Here is a 10,544-nt window from a genome sequence, read left to right as displayed (position 1 = left end):
TATCAAGGCAAGGCAAACACTGGTTCTTAGACGCTGGGAACTACAAATGGACTAGCTTTACATATCAGCACATCTTTAATTATAATATGTTAATACATTTTGAATGTTGCTGATTCTAATATTTTAAAATACCTACAGTTATATTCTAGGCTAAGGAAGAAAATGTCAGTTTTCTTTCTTTAGCACTCTTTTTGTTTGCATAGGCTTTATTTTTATATTCTTCAAGCAGGAAACTGTATGTAATTATTTTGGATGTCTTCTTTTATTGCTTAATTAAAACTATAGAAAATTGCATAAAATAAACTCTCTCCATCTCATTGACATTTGCACAGCAGCACATTTGCAATCAACCAAAAGCATATTTGTCCTATGTCATTAATGATAAAAAGGCACAAATTATTTATTTACGATGATATTAAGAATGAAATATTAATTTGTCAAAGAAAACACTGTATTAATAATAAATAATCCTGATCTCTGTGAATATGATACCAGGATGAAAATGCTTTAATTTGGTTTAGAAAATAATTAAATACAGGCATATATTCATAGAAAATAATTCTACTGTCTTGTAAACAGTGGTAAAATACATGTCTTGGAACAACCTCTAAGTAAAACCTTGCACAAGAAGTGTGTTACAATGATGGAGCAATTAACTGTACTGTATCATTGACCATTGATTCTGAAAATGCTACTTTTTTAGAAAGTCCAGCATAAATAAAAGACATGAAAGGTTTAGAAATCACAACCAGCACTTGAAAATAAAATAAAAGAAAGATCTGTACTTTGGAACATTTATTTTCTAATTCAGAAAAATATACATGTGAGATTAATGATAAATCCACTCATAACTCTTGTCCAAAATTCTGAATCATTTTTCCAAAGCATGGAACAAAAGAATAATGAAATAATGGGCCAGGAAAAGGTCCTGTGTATAACTATGGATTTACTACAACAGAAATTCATAGGCACTGTTAACTGCAACTGAGAAGTTTTTAAAGTAAGTTTGTTTATATTTTTATTCCAACTTTTTTTCCAATATTTTGATCATTCTCACAATAGTTAAAATACTTTTGGAAGTGGCCTAAGTAGCTGCCTAATTTTCAAGTGATTGGGGCTTTCCCATTATTTATGTCTACCTTCTCCTCAATTTTTCATCCTTTACACTCGTTCACAGAGAAAACCATCTTCCTTTTTGTATGCATCTTCTTTCCAAACTGTTTTTTGAAGCACACAGGAAAGCTATGGCAACGGTGATGACGTCTGCACCCTTTAATTTGTAGCACAATGCTGTCTCTTTCTGTGCCTCATTCTCAATACTAATAGGCATATTTCCAGTCACTTCGCTTCCACTTGGTATTATATACATTAACAATCTTTTCATGCAGGTCCCAAAGCACAAAGCTCAGGGAGTATCACATTTTGTAAAACATCAGACACAAATATTCATGTTCCAGAACTTATGAGTGATTTTATCCTCAACAGCAAGCAGACTGGGAATGGTTGAAACTCACACAGACATATCTGAGTTAGTCCTAATTAGCTCAAATACCAGTAGCAGCATAGCAGGGCACAGCGAATAACTGCAGGAGAGCTGCCCAAATATTATCTTTACAATACCTTACCCAGCAAACAGTAAGTTTAAGAGACCAAAGGAACAACACAGAATGTATCCCTCACATTTCATTAAAAAAATCCACCCCATGCTTCAACTCTTTTTCACTGCATTCTCACAGAAAGCAGTTCCAGTGAGCCAAGTGAGATTATTTACATTAAATTTGTAACCCAACAGATTGTGGGCCAAACCTTGCATACATTTGCGAGAGACTGGCCTTACTTGTGCAAGTTAGAGACAAGCAAACAGGGCATTGCTAATATATACACACTCACACACATAATTAACTTGAGGAACGTCTTAATAATTCATTGGTAAAATATATGTTATACACATAGTTTTGGTTTCAGCTGGACTAGTTTGTTCCTTCACAGTGGCTGGTATAGGGCTGTGTTGTGGATTTCTGCTGAGCACAGGACTGATAATAGAGAGATGTTTTTGTTATTGCTGAGCAGGGCTCACACAGAGCCAAGGCCTTTTCTGCTTTTTGTCCTGCCCTGCTGGTGAGGATGTTGGGGGTGCTTGGGAGGCTGGGAGGAGACACAGCCAGAACAGGTCACCCAAACTGACTGAAGGGATGTTCCAGACTGTATGACCTCATTCTCAGTGTTTAAAGTATGGGGAAGAAAGAGGAAGGGGAGGACATTTAGAGCAATTGTGTTTGTCTTCCCAAGTAACTGTTCTGCTTGATGGGGCCCTCACTCTCCTGGAGATGGCTGAACATCTGCCTGCCCTTGGAAAACAGTGAATTAATTCCATGTTTTGCATTGCTTCTGTACACTGCTTTTGCTTTCCCTGTTAAACTGTCTTTATCTCAACCCAGGAGTTCTCTACCTTTTACCCTTCCGTTTGCTCCCCAGTCTCTGTGGTAGGGAAGTGAGCTGGCTGGGGTTAAACCACGACACACATGTACATCCTTATGGAATTATTTACAAGAAGAAAGGGTGATATACAACATCCTAAGTAACACTAAAGTTCTCAGAATTTCAACATTTTCACAACTAGAAGTCACATTTGAAAGAATGCTGCAACCGACCTGTATGCCTTGCAATATGATTGCAAATCAAGGTTCTCATGAGTGGTTTCTTTAACTGAGTTTGCACCCTGGTTTAGGCTACCTGATCATCATTAGAATAGAGTTTCAGTAGGTTTTATTCCATCTGAACACAGGCATCTTTTTCAAAGTGAGATTTATCATCTTGTTTGGCATCTAAGTCTTCCCCCTTCAATAATGAAAGAATCATAGGCAATTTGCTAAGATCAGATGGTAGAACTTTAGCCAATTAATATTAGAGTAGAATCCCGCCATTTCTTGCCACATGTTTACTTCAGTAGACATAGACAGAGAAAAAAAAAACTGTTGTTTTTTTTTTTTTTAAAGACATGCTTTGGTAAGTGCTTTGTCAAACTTTTACAACTGGTCTTTGTTTTCTATCAAAGCAGTCTTATCCAGATGTTCATAATTTTGTAAATATTATGTAAACATTTCTCATCTGTATTCAGGCTGCGGGAAAGAGTAGACAGTGAGGAATAAAACTGCATAAATTTCCTCTCACTGTGTTACTTTACTGTCATGGTTTAGGAACCGTACTCCCTGTTTAGTGCTGCCCTCCCCACAAGACTCCACGTGCTGCTTACTTGCTTCCCCTCTTCCACCCCTGGGTGCCCGCACAGGAGAACTGCACACTCAAAAGGGAAACATCATGGCTGAGGTAAGAGCAAGTAAACACCATAAACACCTTTTCCTCAACTAAGCATACTGTGCAACTTCTATAAATTATCATTTAATACATCTAAACCTTTAGGCTGTCAGATAAATATTAAATAGTTACTACCTAAATGAATATTTGTTACAGAGTTTATGAGTGTCTACAAATTTATTTAAAACATAGAAGAGTGATTTGAACTACAGACACTTTTAGATATAGACTATGGACCTTAATTTCATACAGTTAGAAGAAAGAAATGTAGTCTATAACATCATTATTTACTGTTGGTAATAGATTATATATATATATATATATATAAATGGGGAAAGAAATATCACAATTTTATATGACTTTTTTGTTTTTATTTAAAGGCAATATTCCTCCTGAATATTTAAAGAAACACTCAGCAAAGAAATAATGCAGACCCTTTGTATGGAAAATCTGAGGAACAGGGCGTATTTCTTCATTACTCAAGAGTAGAGAAAGATGGACAAGGCCAGCTAGCAAAGACAGAGGAAGAGCTGTTTTAGAAGTAACTTGTCAATATCATATTTTCTGTGCAAATTATCCATGCTAGCTGTGTGAAAAAGCAGCCTCAGAAAATAAAGGCCTGGTTTGTCATTATGTTATCTGTTACCTTTTCTAAAACCAACACAATGTTATTTTTACTTATTTATATTTTATTTCTTTATGTTATTTATTATTCTATAAAGTAAGTGTTGTCATTATAGAGATTTTAATTTACAAATTAAAAGTGTACCTGAATCTTAAATAGTCCCATCTTAATATTATTCATTAATTTTATATATATTTGATGCTTTGCTTCTTACTGTATTTTAATTCCAATTATAAACAATTTAAGAAACTGAAATCAAAATAAACTAAATTTGGGGTTTGGGGGATCTTTTAGAGTTAATTTTTAAAATAGTTGCAAAGTTTGTCTGATTTGTTAATTCCAAAGTAAGGATAATGTAAAATCAAAATGATTTTCAACTTGATTTCATTTAGGATTTTTCCCTTCATATCAGCCTGCCCTGAATTAACAGAAACAATTTCAACTATGAAGACAGCCACATCTAAATTACCCTTCACTTAAATAAGGTCAGACTTTCACCTCACACCTATGATATTTTATCTTTCTATGCCCATCACTGTAAGCATGAAGCACTGGACAAATGAAGTCAGTCAAATTAAAGAGAGATGGAATTGGTATTAACACGGTTTGCTATTGTTCACCCCAACAATTCAGTATGGTTATATTGAAATAAAAAGGTTATAATGAGAGCAGAGTATGGAACAACAGGAATTCATTCTCACAACAGTGATTGTAATGTTAATGACACGATGTACTAACACAACCCACCCCAATTCAATTTAAAGAATTCAATCATATGTCCATTTCCAGTTGCAATTTACTTTTCTTCTTACTGTAATAAATAAATAAACTCACATACTATGTGTAAATTAAAAATAGAGAAAACACCTCCCACTAAAAACTACCTCTAATCTCCCCATCTGTCACTGCGCAAGGTGTGAAGCAACAGATATATAACATCACCTCTGTATTTAAACCCTTTAATGCTGATAACTTGGTTTCCAATTCCCAGTGTTCCACTTCCAGACACACGAAGGACAAGCAGCTCATCAGCTACAGCCAGCAGGAATTTAAAAAGGGGAAGTCATGCTTGATCAACTTGATAGACATCTCTGGTGTAACAATTGGCTGGACAGATGGGAGGAGAACAGTGGATATTGTCTACCTTGACTTCAGTAAAGATCCCACAAGATCATCACAGAGAAGCTGTTGAACTGAGGGTGGGATGAGCAGATGGTGAGGAAGATCAGAAAATTGACCAGTAGCCAGCCCAAAGGGTGGTGAACAGTGGCACAAAGCCTAGTTGGAGGCCAGTAACTTGTGGGATAAACAGGGATCAGTTTGGGCTCCAATCCCAATCAATGTCATCATTCATGTTCTATACTGAACTGTTACTGTCAGCAAGTTTGTAGATTACACAAAATTGGAAGGAGTGGTTGACACACCAGAAGGTCATACTGCTGTCCAGAGGGACCTGGGCCACCTGGTGAAATGGGCAGGCAGGATTGTTGCAAAGTTCAGTCAAGAGAAGTGCAAGTTCTGTGCCTGGGGAGGAACAACCCCAGGTATGCTTGCAGGAACCAGCTTTGCCAAAAATAACTGGGGAATCCTGATGAACACCACAGGAAACATGAAGTAGCAATATGCCCTTTGCAGCCAGGATGAATAACAGGTTCCTGGGATGTTAAGGCTAGCAGGTAGAAGAACTTGGTCCCTCCCCTTTACTCGGCACTGGTAAGACCACATTTATTGTTGATTTTGACAGAATGAAGGATCTCTGGTTTTGGTTCTATAAAGACTGAGATTTGACAAGAGCATTTTATACCAATAGAGTGAGTTCCAACAAAGAGACATAGCAATCACTGTAAATATTACTGCAAGGTTGATTGCAAAAAGGCACACAGAAATCTACATTTAAAAAATACTGCTATCCTTAATACTATATAAGCAAAGAGTTTGTTTATATATTTGTCTTGGTTTAGGGCAAATTTTGGAGAAAAGCTGTGAATAGGATTCCTCTAGAAAGGCAAATTCAAGTGGCTCCTGCCCTAACTGGTTCAAGAAATATATTTCCTCGGAGATAAGTGGAAAAAACTGCTTATTTAGAAAGCAAAGTATTCACAAACATAAAAAAATGAATGATATTAAACAGCGAAACCTTTTGCTGTTTGAAGAGACGGCAAATCCAGAAAAGTCCTTTTCATGGGGTGTAGCTTGGCTCACTCAGTCTCTTATCAGTCCCTCCTGCGCTGGAAAATGCTGTGTCCTGGGCCCTGGTGGGCCACAGGTGTGAGCTCCTGGTGTTTTTCTGAGCTTTCAGTCCAGAGCAGGTTTGAACAGTTCCAAGAAAAAGAAAAGCCACAGTCTGGAAAACTTCTCTGCCTCATCTAGCAAAAAACCAACTAAAATGCAAAGGAGAGCTCTATCCTGCTGTCTGTCTGTGCTGCAGACAACACAGTCCAGAGCAGCATGTGGAGGTGAGAGCTTCTGCAAACTGTGGCTTCTTCTTTCCCCCACTTTGCTCTCGGAACCAGTCTTAAAGGTGCAGAACTTAACATCCAGCATAAACAGAACAGACAATTGGGGATAGCATCTTAAAATCACCCCAGGACGTATATCCACAGGGCAGAGATATCTTAAAGCAGGCATTTCTTTCAGGGCTAAAATACAGCAGGGTTAGAATACAAGGAGCTAGATGAAGAAGAGTAAATATGAAGATTCTCACAATTGTGGCCCAGGGACAATACTTGAATTACATCATTCAGATTTGTGACTTTCTGCAGCAGCAAGAGACGACAACATGACATTTTTTAATAGCACTGTGAAAGTGGCAAGCATAAAGCATTCAGACACAGGACTGGTTTAGTTCTTGAAGCAGCAGCCTAACTAAAAAGAAGGACAAGATTCTTAAACTTATATTCAGTTATTCAGTGTACTCCAAAACCATTATTTCTTACAGAAAACAGGTTCTCTGTGCCAAGTCTCTTGCAGTTTTACTGTTCGCATTTTCTATCTTCCAAAAAATTCTGCAGAAATCAAAGCCCAAAAAATGTGTGTATCCTACAAAGTTTATCCATATGTAATACAAAAATATTTTATTCTATATTCTATATTCTATATTCTATATTCTATATTCTATATTCTATATTCTATATTCTATATTCTATATTCTATATTCTATATTCTATATTCTATATTCTATATTCTATATTCTATATTCTATATTCTATATTCTATACTGTCTGTATTTGCTACAGCACTCAATAATCTATCAAATAGCATCAAGCCTTTCTTTTATTTGTTTGACATTCTGAAGAGAAAATCACATGGCAGCCAAAGAGGGGATTTTAAAAACATGATTTTAGAGGGGAGCTGGCTAAACTGAGATCTGTAGTTCTGCAGTTGCACCACTTACAGCATCTCACACAATGAGTTCAGAGCTAGCTTTTGTTCATTTTGTTCATTTGTTGCATTTGCATCTCTGACCTGGAAAGGTACTACGGCTCAGCTTTCCATATGAAGACATGCATAATTTTCTATATTCCACCTAAGTGGTGTCAGGAGCAAGAATTAACTTTATTAAGCATATCTTTAATTGTGTTAGGCTTCATCTTTGGTGGAATCAGCTGCCTTGATGCTACTCCTAGCATTAACATTGATCTCAGTTTCAATCTGGCATATTTACTTCTAGATTAGGAGACAGAGGAGCTCTGTGTCATGTTTCACCTATAGCTGGAGTCTACTGATCATCCAGACAGGGAAATGTCCTGACACTGTTTTCCAACCTGCATGTTAAATGGAATCCTATAATTTAAAAAAATATAGTAAGCACTTGAAATTAACCTTTCTGCCACCACAAAAGGTATGCCTATGCTATTAAATTACCCAGAGTCTGTGATTGTTCCTGGGCATTGGGCTCAATCACTCAAACTGCAAATTAGAAGAGTGTTCAGTCCACTTGCAGTCTCAGTATTTTCTTACAAGTTATTCCCATTGGAATGTGTTAGGAGATAGAAAAGAACAGCAGTGAGTTTATATAAAACCATCTTATTTTGGAAGCTGTGTTTACTTACATTGCTGTTCTCTACTTTTTTGCCTCAGTGCCAGAGAATCACAGAATTATGGAATAGCTTGAATTGAAAGGGACCTTTAATGATCATCTAGTCCAACTTCCCTGCAATGGGCAGCGACACATTCAACTAGTTCACAGTCCTGTGCTACTGACTTTGGGTGTTTCCAGGGATGAAGCATCTACCACCTTCCTGGAAAGCCTGTGCCAGTGTTTCACCACCAACATCATAATGACCCTGGTGTGTTTCACTTCTTGATACAGGCACAGCCAAACTGACCACGATCTGGAAGGATCTTGATAGGACATCAAGATTTCGAGATAAGAAAAAGGAAGCTATCATGGAGAATGCATTATCTGTGTTACATAAACTTAGAACAAAATGTAAAAAACCCTCTGCCTTTCAGGGCTTCCAGCCAGGTACATATCTAAAGCCTTAGTGTTACTCATGAAGACAGAGAGAAAAATTCAAAAGGATTTTAATTCTTAGCAATCCTGAACATATAAGCCATCACCACTAGATGAAGATGCAAGCCTTCATGATTGAAAACCTAATCCTTGTAGTAAGTAGCAATTTGCAGAGTGTTTAATATAAGAAATCTCCCAGACAATAGAAGACTGACAATTAAATTATGAAGGAAAAACAAGTGGTTTGTAGCATACACATTATATGTCATGCATATACTCTTGAGCTGCTGTAGAGCTCTTTACACTTCTCAGCCACTTTTTACATTAATGATCTCCAGTTTTGACCGGTCTTTCTGGAAGTAGACATCCCCAAAATACAATGGCTCAGGGCTGCCAAATCCTGCATTTGTCTTCTATATAGACAAGTGTAGAGATACCATTGAGATGTCAATTCCCAGAATAGTTCATTTCCACAGAGGAATGAGATGGGGCTTTCTTGGTTGTTTTTTTTGTTTGTTTGTTTTTTCCTCCTGATTCACCAAAAATCTATTTCATTGATGGCAAGTCATGTATCTGTACTAATTTAAGGGGGAATTATTAAAAACATCAATTCCTTCTGTGTTTTTTGTTGCTTTGTTGTTTGTTTTGACATCTTCCAAGAATGTTACTTACTTATAAACTGCTATTATTAGTGATTTCCATTCCATTAGTCAATAGAGATACGACGCCTCACAAGGAAACAGAGAAAAAGCAGAAAACCCTGCAACTGTTTAGTCTAGTTTTTTGTGTGGCAGACAGTGTTATGTGAAATAATAAAATTTTTTTTAGATCATTAAGAGCCAGATCCAACTCTCCTTAACATAGGTCAAAAAACTGCCATTGATAGCAATTGATTTTGGATGTGATCCAAGGCAAGTTAAGAATACAATGAAGTGTCAGCAGCCAAGATGTACTCACTATTTGCTAATTACTCCAAGATAGGAAATAACCAGATGCATCATTGAGATAGTAGATGTCACAGAAATTTTAACTTCTGGGTTTGCACCAACAAACCTTCCAATGCTCATCTTAGTTATTTGGGAACACCACTTCCTGTACAAATGCATTACTTAGAGTTTGTTGATTGCAGCCCTGTCCTTATCATCAATAAGTACTTAACAATGTACTACATTAAAGCTGGAAAATTGCTGGTAAAAGTAATATTTTGTATAATCTATGCTGAAAAAAACATTTCAGTGCAAAACGATTCAAGGGACTCATATTTGATGAAGAACACATTTTTTTGTACACACTTTCACCTCACTCTAGAAATTGCTTGGGACTTTCTGTGGGTATAAATATTGATTTATTTCGCAAAAGCCTTTCTACCTTCTAAAGTAACAGATATACCAGAATTACAGTCATGCAAACCTCATAATTTCTGTGGCAGAGGAAACACTACCTTTCAAAGTTTATCTTTTCTACCAAGACAGAGAAAGAAAGTTCCATTTTATGGAACATGAAACAAAATTTCAGTATGTAACAAACTACAGTTTTCTGAAGTTTCTTAATGTGAAGAACTTCACTCTGATTTAAGTATACCTTGGTACTATTTTTTTTTTCCACCTTAAATTTAACAAAAATTTTAATGTCCTTCCTTTTTTAAACGTAACCAAGATCAAACAATCAGGAGCATACATACATACATGCATGCATGCATCTCACATAAAGAGAGAGAGCAGAATTAAATAAGCTTGTTTAAATTAATGGCTCAAAATGTAACATTAAATTTATAGTTTTCTACATGAAAAGCAGCATGCATGTTCAAAGTCTTCAGTGACAAATTAATTCCAATAGATTTTTTTTTCCTGAAAAAAGTGGTTTTTTTTAAAAAATCCTTACTCTGACATTGATTAATTTATTTTTTAGAACTAGACTTCTAGAATGAGTTGCTAAAAAGTCAGATCCTATTCCTGGATGTCCTATTGGCTTCCTCAATAACTTGGGTGTGCTATTTTTCTTTATCTGGCTCATGTCTTTTACCTTAATGAATATTTCACAAAATAATTGCATATAATTTTAAAAGTAAAATAAAATTTATATTTTATCTGGTTGAGTCTATGTGATACATAGAAATAGTTTTGTATTATGGTCTTCATTGATTTTGGT

This window comes from Poecile atricapillus, chromosome 2, assembly GCF_030490865.1.
Source record: "Poecile atricapillus isolate bPoeAtr1 chromosome 2, bPoeAtr1.hap1, whole genome shotgun sequence".
Taxonomy (NCBI): domain Eukaryota; kingdom Metazoa; phylum Chordata; class Aves; order Passeriformes; family Paridae; genus Poecile; species Poecile atricapillus.
Note: the sequence above shows the minus strand (reverse complement) of the source record.